Below are 11,981 nucleotides of genomic sequence, written 5' to 3'. Positions count from 1 at the left end.
TATCTCTTGTGAAATTTTTTAAATAAATGCATATCAGTAACGGTTATCCTTAAAACCGTTACTGATATTCTCATTTCGAAAAAAGGGAATAAAAACACTAGTGTTTGTAACAGCTATTTCTTATGACCGTTACTGAAAATCTTTATCAGTAACGGTTTTAAATTGCCGTTACTGATATCTTGATATCAGTAACTGATATATTAAACTATTACTGATAAAAACTTTCAGTAAGGGTGTTATAGCGTCGTTACTAACATTCGTTATCAAAACTTCATTTTCCACTAGAGATTAGTTCAACCCATGAACTTATAATGCATCAAAAAATTTCCATGAGCTATCAAATTGTTTCTAAGTCAACGATGAACAATTTGGTACCAACCTTAACATGTATACCATTCAGCTTCATATCTAGGAAATTAAAGGTATGTGAGTTATCTTTCTTTTGGTGTTAAGCACGACACACCATTCAATCTACAATCCACGTGAAGTTGCCCGTAAGGTACATTGGTCAGAAATGAGTCACTTGGCTTCTTTTGAGGATTCATGGATTTGTAGTCCATCTTACTTTGATACCAACAAATATCTCTCTCGAGCGTATCATTCCAATAGTACCAAGCTTAACCAGTCACTCGGCCTGAGTCGACTAAGAGATCTTGAGCATGCGTACTAGTTGGCCAACCAAGTTAACCCAAAAAATGAGTTGAACTTCATTTAGTTATAACTTAAGCTACACTTTGTTGTCCAAGGAAGAGAATGATCACTCATAAGACTTAGAGAAATCTATATATATAATAATGCTTAATTTTTAAAGTGTCTGGATTGCCGGATCGAGATCTGTGGTTAATTTGAATATATATATATATATATATGAGAGTAAATTAATACTTGAGTCGGATTGAGGTTGACCCTCCCATTTTCTATAAAATCTTTAATATCATAAAAAACAATTACATGAGTTGTTATCTCTCTCTTATTTTTTCTTTTTTTAGAGAAACATACATTTTATTTATACTAAATAGAAAGAAAAAAAAACTCTTAATTTTCTAATTTAATAAAATTTATTGCAAATATTCTATTTTCTTCATTATTGCAAATCTTTCATTTTCCTCGTTAATACAAATATTTTATTTGTTTTTAAAAGTTGTAACAACAAGGAGTAATGCAACATTCTCCCCCTTAGTCCTAGCGTGGTTGGTTCAAGATCACGAACACCAATCAGGTATCACATCATCACCAGTTTTGATGTTGGCAAAGTCTTCGTAAGTATGTCAGCCATCTGTTTATTCGTTCGAACAAACTTTACTTTGATTTGATTTCCTTCAACACACTCTCGAATGAAATGATATTTCGTGTCGATGCGTTTTCTACGACCATGAAAAAGTGGGTTATTCATGAGTGCAAGTTCTAACTTGTTGTCGACGTAGAGCTTCACTACCTTAGGTTTCGAACCACTTAATTCGAACAACAATGATTTCAACCAAAGTGCTTGACACGCTGCATTTGCTACAGCCATGAACTCTACTTCACATAAGTATAGTGCCACTGTCTTTTGTTTCTAGGAGTTCCACAAAACAAGACTATAATTAATGTAAAACGTCATGTCCCCCGTACTTTTCTGGTCATCTAGGTCATCTGCGATATCACTGTTAGAGTAACCAACTATTTCCTCATCACCACCTCCATTTCAAAATACTAGACCTAAGTGTATAGTGCCTTGAAGGTATTGAAACACATGCTTCACTTCCTTGTGATGTATCTTAGTTGGCATCTTCATGAATCTAATGACAACACTAACATTATAAGAAAGATCTGGCCTTATATGAATGAGATAGCGCAGACAACCAATGACTCTTCGATATTTAGACGCATCAATCGGTTGTCGTTCGGGATCCTTATAGAGTTGAGGCATATGCTCTATTGGTTCCTTTTGTTGAGTTATAATCAAGCATTCCAAATTGGTTCAAAACTTTTTTGGCATATGTTGTCTATTTGATCGAGGCACCTCCTTTGAACTGAGCTACCTCGATTCCAAGATAGTATGAAAGCAATCTGAGATCACTCATCTCGAACTCCCCCATTATCCGCTTCTTGAAAAATTCGACACCCTATGGATCTTTACCTGTCAAAATAAGATCATCCATATAAATACCAAAAATAATTCGGGTATTAGCGTTGCCTCTTATGTACACTGCTTGTTCCTATGTACACTTTATGAAACCCATTTACTTCAAACTTTTTTCCAGCTTTAGATTTCACGCACGAGGAGCTTGCCTTAATACATACAATGCTTTTTAATTTAAGCACCATTATTTTCTTCCCTATGGCTTTGAATCCTTCTAGTTGAGTCACATACACTTCCTCTTCCAGTTCTGCATTGAGAAAATCGGACTTTACATCATGATGATGTATTTTTCAACCATAACTAGTTGTTAAGGCAAGAATGACTCGAATTGTGTCCATTCGAGCAACTAGAGCGAAGGTTTCTTCGAAGACAATACCTTATCGTAGCACATATCCCTTTGCAACTAAACGAGCTTTGTGCTTGATCACCTCATTATCTGAGTTTTTCTTGAGCTTAATACCTATTTGAGTCCAATTCCCTTGTGTCCGACTGGCAATGGGACGAGAGACCACGTATCATTCTTCTCAATGGCTTCAATTTCTTTAGTCATTGCTTCTTCCCATTGTGGTTGTCCAACAGCTTCATTATAGCAAGAAGGTTCCTTTATCTGTGCTAACATTAAGTCTTCAAAATTAAGTGTCACTCGAGGTGCTTCTTCCAAGATATCGGTCACGTTCTTAAATCGAACAGGTCTTTCATCACTCCCAATGTGTCCACCTGACCATGGATTAGGTAAACCATCACCTTAGTCTATTTTTTCAGTCACTTGCTCGAGCTGTGGAGGATTCGAGACAACCTTTTGGAACATTCCTGAAGTAGACTGTCCTCTTGTCGATCAACTCTCAAATGGGATTGTTCGAATTCCAACATGCTCATGATTGACTTATTCATAAACTTGGAATGGTCGATCACTCTTTTCACTTTGCCAATCCCAGGTTGCACTTTCTTCGAACACAATATCACGACTCACATGGATCTTGCCATTTTATGGTTCGAGCAACCTGTGTGCCTTACTTCCTTCTTCGAAAACTAAACAGACAAACGATTGTCTTCTATTATCTAACATTTTTAGATGAGGAGTGGTCACCTTGGCGTGCGCAGTACACCCAAAAACACGAAGGTGTGATATGTGTGGATTCATTCTAGTCCACATCTCAAATGGGGTTTTGTCTCGAACAACTTTGGTTGAAATCCGATTGAGAAGATAGACTGCATAACAAACTGCCTCCCCCAATACTTGTTCGGGACTGCCATGCTTTTGAGCAATGACCTAGCCATGGCCATCACTATTCGATTACGCCTCTCCACCACACCATTTTGTTGAGAAGAGTACATTGCGGTGAATTGTCGCTCTATCCCTACTTCTTCACACATCTTTTCAAATTCCCTCGAGAAGAATTCACCTCCTCTATCCGAATGAAGGAATTTGATTCGAAGTCCGGTCACATTCTCGACCAATTGCTTCGTTTTCTTAAACGAAGAGCATGCTTCGTCCTTTATTTTCAACATATGGAGCCACATCCACTTGTAATTATCATCAACAATCAACATAAAGTATCTATTTCCTCCTGGGTTGATGGCATTGTAACACTGATTATCCCCCTGATCTATGTCCCGTTCCATAGCTTATCACGTGCTTGTGAGGCACGTGGCAATATGGAAGGACTACCGCGAGGCAGCTCGAGGTTCAATGATTTCAACATTGGTTTACGTGTCAGGCATCTTTTAAAATGACACATTTAATTTTTAAAAGATTTTGAAAATACCTGGAGCGGTAAGAAATTAATTATGAAAAATAATTAATCTTTTGCTCAAACATTAATAATCTAGGAGGCTAAATAACAATTTAACCTGACCCGATTTAAATTACTTAAGCATAAGTAATTTAAAGATTATTCATTTGAAAATCAGAGTCGCCAAGAGATTTTATAAAAATTAATAAAATGATACGTGTACAAACGTATTTATACTAGAGTTTCTGAAAAAAGTGGTTCGTTGTCTATTTACACTCGGGAAAGGGTTTTCGCGTTGTCCTCTACGCCCGCCTAAGGACGGTTTTCAAAATCCTTCTAAAATAGACAAAGTGTGGATTCTATAAATCTAATTATAACATTCTTTATCTTTAATTAGTAGTCTAGGGGTCCTAAATGAGGATAGACTTTAAATAATTGTACAAAATTATTTAAATGAGGTGTGTACCTGTTGCGTTGGGGTTCAAATTTAACAAAACTTGAAAATATTAGAAAAAGATGTTAGAGAGTATAACCAAACAAGACCTAGAAAAAGAAAATTGCTTTGAGAAACATCCCATAGAATCTTGAGAGTTACTTTATGAACTTGAGGATACCATTTTTTAGAAAATGGGGGTTTGGTTCCAGAATAGTTTTGGATTTTTGAAAATTGGAACCAAACGGGCCTAAGGATTAAACCCTAGGTTCGAGTCTGATCTTGTCAATTTGGGCTTAGTAAGGTTGAAGAGGTTCAATTTTAAGTGAGGGTTCGGACTTAGGCCTAGGGCTATAACGGTCTTAGGCTAAATGGGGGTTTGATCATAAGCTAGGGCTAGGGTTTGGCCTAGGCTAAGATGAGGCTAGGCTTAATTGTTGGTCTTAGTTTAGGTGTCAAGGTCAATCCTAGGTCAAGTGGCAAGGTTTGTCCTAGATTAATTTGGTCTAGGCTAGTTTTGTCGGCCCTAAGACAACTCTCTCGGTCGGGTGGCACGGTTCTGGGCGGTTTCCTCGGTCGGGCGGCTTGGTCTTGGCTTGTTTTTCTCGGTCCTAAGGAAAAATTCCAGGACCGGGTGCTCTTGTTTTGGTCCAAAACTTCATAAGGTCATAACTTTTGATTTGGATGTCCAAATCACCATCAGTAAGTTGCAGTAGGTTCATATGACCATGAAGAACAAAAGCCCTAAAATAAATCACGATTTTGAAAATCATAAGAGGATCAATTTTAAAATACCATTTCTATGTGAAATTTTGGGATCTTTTAAATTAGCAATTTCAAGGCCTAATTTTTGTTCCATTAGCTTTGAAATGATGAATATAGTTAATCCATACCAAAACAATAACATTATTACATCATTAAAATGGTTTTTAAAGATTGAATCAAAATCTAACTTTTTTCAAAAACCAAATTTGATCAAACATGATCAAAAGGGTGAAACAATTACTTGAAATTCATCCCTACATGTTAAGAATCATGTATAGCTACTAATTGAATCAACAAATCCAACTTAGAAGCAAGAACATAAAATTTCAAAAATCTAGTTTTTAACCCTTTTTTTCCAAAATTTCAATTTGATCAAACATGATCAAAACATGATTACAGTTACTTATAAATCATCCAATCATGTATACAAAATGTAATAAAACTAATTGAACCAACAAAATCAGATTAAAAACAAGAACACAAAGTTTTAAAATTCAAATTTTCAAGCTTTTTTCTCAAATTTCAATTTTGATCAAACATGATCAAAACTTGATTACTGTTGTATGGAAATGATTCAAACATGTTTATAAACATATATAACAACAATCTGGATCAAAAAATCTAGATTTAAATCAAGAACACAACATTTCAAAAAATCCAATTTTCAAACTGATTTTTTGCAAAATTTTGTTCTAGGTTGATTTGATCGGTTTTCTTTCAACAAAAAGCTTACACATGATATATATAATGATTCTCTACAAAGAAATCATACAATTAAGCATAAGAACACGACCAAAGTGATCAAACAAAAACTTTGAATAAATTCAAAATTTTCAATTACAAATCAAAAGTCAAGGCTTCTAAAATCATACCAACAGCTGGAAAACATTCATGGGAGTTGTTGGAGGTGATCCAAAATCCTGGATCGAAGCTTGGCTCGCTGGAGAAAGTTTTGACAAAAAATGTTCTTCGCTAGAATTTGTAAGTCTTCAATCGGGTTGAATTGATGTGTAATTCTTGATTATCGTTTGATGGATTGATATTAGGATGGTAGGGGAGTATTTATAGGGTGGATACGTCAGCTGTAGAAGGCCAATTTGAGTCGTCTTTGATCGATGGTGTTCTTATCCCTAATTTGTGGCAGTCTTATCCCGGGGAAGATAAGGCTTCTAGAAAAGGGGGAAACGTAGGCGCTGACAAGGGGATCACGTGGGAGAAAAAATCAACGGATTTGACCGCTTGTAGTCGAAGTTAGAGCTTCTATAAGAAACTCGCTGGCGAGGTCGCGATTACGATGACCCCTACGTCCCAGCGAAGAAGACGGCTGAAACGACGTTGTTTCGTCTGACGTCGTCTGCGTTTCGTCCGCGGTCAGCGGTCTTGACTAACGGGGTTAGTCCATCCCGTTAGTTGATCTGGTGCGCGCACGTAATTTTGTTACAGTTGGGTGTCTAGTGCGCTCTGGGCTGTCGGATGAGATCTGGGCGCTCATCTGATGGTCCAGGATCCTGCTGCAAAGTTTAAACATAAAATCAGCCACACAGGATTATGCAATTTTAAATTTTATGTAAAAGGTTATTAAAAATCGAATTTAATTCCTTTTAAATCCATTTTTTTACCAAAAATTTCACAAAAAATATTTCTAGATTCATAATAACAATTATGATCATGTTTTATTTTTTTGAGAATTTTTGGGAATTTTGGGGTATTTTATTTAATTGGTTTAAGTCATAAATTAAACATAAATCATGAATAAATCATAATTAAATATTTGTATCCCCTTCCTTAGTCTAATTTGGGTAAAATATATACAAATATTTTATCCTCAAACTATTTTTGGAATTTTTGGAATTTTTGAAAGTTTCCTTAATTAAGGTTTAATTATAAAAATAATTAATCCTTAATTAGGTTTTAATTCCTTCTTTTAAGTTATTTTGAATATAAAAATCCAAAATACTATTTTAATATTATTAAATATAATAATATTATTTTGAAAATATGGTAAGTCAAATTTTCATGTTTACAGGCGTGATTGGTTCACATAAGTTAATGTGCAACAATTCGAGTGGATTTTCGCTCGGAACTTGGCTTCTAGCGCAAACGGTTGTCTCGTCTGTTTTGCAACTAGGAATGTTCGGAAAAGTTGTTTTGGAGGAGAAATTTTCGAAATACCAGTAACCATTCCCTTATTTAAGAGGGACTTTAGTGCTTGTAAGTTAACATGACTGAGACGAGCATGCCATAACTATGTTGGATCTTCAAGATAGCTAAAAGGAAAACTGATTTTGCTAATTTCAAGAAAAATTGATATAGTCGATTATGAGTTCGTCTCACTTTCATGATAAGGTATGAAGGGTTCTTAGCGAAGACTTCAAGCTCATCTCCATCCATCACCACCCTGTGACCTGTCTCGGTAAGTTGTCCGAGACTCACTAGATTACTTTTTAAAGATAGAATGAAAAAAACCCTCGAGAAGCCACTAGTCGCCATTTTTTCATTCAAACATGATAGAACTTTTTCCATAAATTTGTACCATGGAACCATCTCCGAATTTCACCTTTCCGGTGACTTCCTCGTCTAGTACAAAGAACTTCTCTTTATCGTCAGTCATATGATTACTAGCACCGTTGTCCAATAACCAAGCATCTCTTGATGTCTCGTCGTTCTTAGCTTCTAGAATTTTTGGAGTCAGATTCATTTCATTCAGCATGACAACATTGATTGGAAGAATCTCCTCTGATATTTCCATAAGCAATACGGGTTCGACGTTGTCTGTGTGGGTAAGGTGTGCTACCTCATTCTGCTTTGCTCGACATTGTTTTGAGTAATGTCCCATCTTGTTGCAATTAAAACAACGAATGTGACTCTTGTCTCGAGGAGCTCCTCGACCACCCGAACCACCTTCTTTGTCTTTCCGAGACGGTTCTCCTCGGCCTCCTCTCCCTTGACCTCTACCTCGGGTTTTATCTCATTGACCACAGATCCTACTGGTTCCACTAGCTCAACGAGTCTTCCTCGTCCTTTTTCAACCGTGCCTTCCACTCCTCTTAAGTAAGTAACACTTGTCTTCCATTTCCTCTAAAGCTTGTGCTTTTCTCGCGCATATGCTCCTCGAAGGCCTTTAGCCTTCCAACAACTTCCTCGAATGTTAACGTTTGGAGGTTGTAAAACTGCTCGATGTCGGCTACCACACTGATAAACCTTTATGGCACGGTGTCGAAGAGTTTCTTTACTATCGCAACATCATTTAGTGTTTCTCCAAGGCTCGAGTACCTGATCGGTATGGATGTGAGTCGACCAATATATTGATCGAACGATTCACTATCGTTCATATGCATCCTATCAAACTCACTCTTCAATGTCTGCAATTGTGCATTCTTCACACGGTTTGCCACCTACATGAGAAGATCCTTCGGAAGTGCTTGTAGAAGATGCGACCTCACCTTCTTATCGAGTCGAACATCAATCTTTGTGCCTTCTATTGACTCGACTGCCTCCCACACACCTTGGTCCTCCATCATAGCCTGTACACGAATCACCCAACAGATGTAGTTCAGGTGTGTTAGCTGCGGATAGTGGAATATGCTATTGTTTTACTGCGCCCCTGATGATCTTGCACCCTTCGATAATTGATCCCACCGGATGATTTTTGGCATTCACCTAATGCTCTGATACCAAATGTTGTTCTAGGAAGAAAATCACTCACAAGACTTAGAGAAATTTTCTATAAAATCTTTAATATCTTAAAAATAATTACAAGAGTTATTATCTCTCTCTTATTTTTCTTATTTTGAGAGAAACATACATTTTGTTTATACTAAATAAATAAAAAAACTCTTAATTTTCTAATTTAATGAAATTTATTACAAACATTTTATTTTCTTCATTATTACAAATCTTCCATTCTCCTCATTAATGTAGATCTTCCATTTATTTGTAAAAGTTGTAACAGCCATAAGTAATGCAACATACTTTTCAAATTGAGATAAAATCAAAACCTACCAGTTAACTCGACAACACATAAGGCCCATATATTAAATGTAATGTCCAACCTACCCTTACCCCTTAATATAACCTAAAAATCTCCCATAGACTTAGTATTGGGATCCCAATTTTGGAGAATTTCTTGAATTTGAGAGCAAGAAGAGAGAAGAACTAGAGCTCCTGAAAATCTCCTCTATATAACGTGAAAATTGCATTGCCGTAGTTTGTTTTGACATCAAAAGCTTCAGTATTCCTCATTGTTGCTTCTTTGTCTCCCCTACAACATTCCTAAGGTAATCCTAAGTAGTTGTGAGCTACTCAAATGCATATGGTTCAATACAAAGATTACAGTTCATTAATATTGGAATTCGATTTTTGTTCCTCTAGTTCAATTGAGTGTTTGTAATTGCAAGTGTAGTTGGTTAACATTTACTTGATATATTAGGATATAAATTATCATTTGATTCATTTTAATACCCTAAGTTCAGGTTTAGCCGAGAGTTTGTTGAAATATCAGTAGTGTTGTTCTTGAGTCTTGACTTAAGAAAAATGTACAAAGGCGGAGCTAAAATTTGAAATATACTCGGGCTAAAAAAATTTTATAAATTTAGAATAGAATAATAATAATATCAAGAAACAAACAAAATATACATAGTTTACTGTCACTAATTTCCTTTAACGGCGAAAGAACCATCAATAACGATGATATTTTCCCATTGTTTTTATCATTACATAAAAAAAAAAAATGGACTACCCAGGATATAACCTGTGTAGGATGATTGTACATAGATCCGCCCTTGACAACGTCCATGAATTTACCTAACTTGAATCCTAGATTAACTTAAGGTCAATCTAATGTCGAAGGAGAAACGGTGAATCGAACATGGATAATAATCGATTGTCGTCTACGAACTCTCTAAGAGATGGATTCTTTGTTCATAGCTTGTAGTTAATTATCTCAAAATTCGCAATGATCATAATCCAATCAAATCCTATCCAAACCTACACGAATCTAAATCAATCTTAAATCCAACCTAAACTGAATAATCAAGTTTGTGGCAACATCAGATTTTATTAGATGTATTTTCCACTCTCCACTATTATCCTTTGAACACCTATCATAAAGTCGATAATAAGTGCTCACTGGACACTAATGAAGAGAATAATGTTGAAATTTATAAGGTCACTAGTATAATAAATAATTATGCAAATGTCATATTTAATATAAGCCAAAATAATGTAATCTAATGTTAAATTAAATTTATATTTATGGGTGTATTTGTCATGAATATAAAGTGAGGGCATTTCTAATTTTATAAAGTGGCTAAATTAAAAATGACCAAACTATAATAACTAACTTAGTAACGGTAATAATCCTCATTTGAAATACGAACAATTTTCCTTTGCAAATCATTCCATCTAAAGAAAGTATAAAGTCTAAAGAAAGATGAGATTAAAAGACCATTTTCATTTTAAGGAAAGAGAAGATTCATGATTATAATTAAGATACACTTCTGTCGTATTTAGATTTAATTTCTCACACATTAAATTAGGATTTAAATAATTGGTATCAAAACAGTACTAATTTAATGTTGTGAGAATATATATATATCATTCGGCTTAAGATACACACGTATTCATATCAATATTATTAGGAATATATATTGATTTTAATAATATTATTAAGAATATATATTTTAGATTTGAAAATTTTAATCAGAATGATATATATATATATATATATATATATATATATATATATATATATATATATATATATATATATATATATATATATATATATATATATCTGAAATTGACGATAGATCGTAAATAAATGATATTTATGATGCATTAATTTATGAATTTATAGATAATTTAAAACATATTAGTCGAATTATATATATAAATATATATATTTATATATATTGATTTTTGATAATATCAAAATAATTAATACTGAATATAAAAATTTATAATATCTAGATGTACATAATTTTTACTATTTAAGCACTAACTTCTTATGTAATTAGAAATAAAATACAAGCAATAAAAATATTATTTTCACTCTTTAAAAATTTTTACATAGTACCAGAGCCAAATTTTTGTTCTTAAACTACAAATTTAGTCTTTTGCTGCATCAATCAATGGTTACTTTAGTCATTGATGGAGGGCTCTAATTATTATTATTATATTTTTTTAATAACGCTCTATTAATTATTATTATTATATTTTTTTAATAACGCTCTATTAATTATTATTATTATTATATTTTTTTAATAACGCTCTATTTATTATTATTTTTTTTTAGAGAATATTCATTCAAATTCCAGTGAAACTCCGGCAAATCAAAGTATTTTCACTGCCATCTAGCGATACTATGGCGTTTCAAGCCAACTCGTTGTCATTAACATCTAGTGACATTCCGACGATTCGAACGTCACTCGCTGTCATCAAATTTCAATGAAACTTCGGCAATTCAGAATATCCATAATCACTGTAAATGAATCATTTTTTTAATTTTCAATCGTTTTATGAGTCCAATTTTATTATACATATTTGGTATTTTTAAATTAGGTATGCATGAGATATTTGAATTGTGAAATTGATTTGATATATTACATATTGAGATGGATTGGAAATATTGTGTTCTTACTTAATTCACTAAATCAATTTATAAAAAAACGTTCAATTTGAAGAAAATGTTTTAATTTAATAAAATTGTGTTATTGGACCTTGCTCGAGGACAAGGGCTCAAGAACATTTATATTGGAGTGAATTAAACAAATGGGATACTTGTTGTCCTTAAAACGTCATTTGAATTTACTTAAAAAAAAATAATTATTCAAAGAGTTTTCATTATTTTCTTTAATTTTAATGAATTATTGATGTTATGAAGGTTGGTTTGATGTTAGATTATTGTTTATATAATATAAATTAATGT

Source organism: Impatiens glandulifera, chromosome 9 (assembly GCF_907164915.1).
Source record: "Impatiens glandulifera chromosome 9, dImpGla2.1, whole genome shotgun sequence".
NCBI lineage: Eukaryota > Viridiplantae > Streptophyta > Magnoliopsida > Ericales > Balsaminaceae > Impatiens > Impatiens glandulifera.
Note: the sequence above shows the minus strand (reverse complement) of the source record.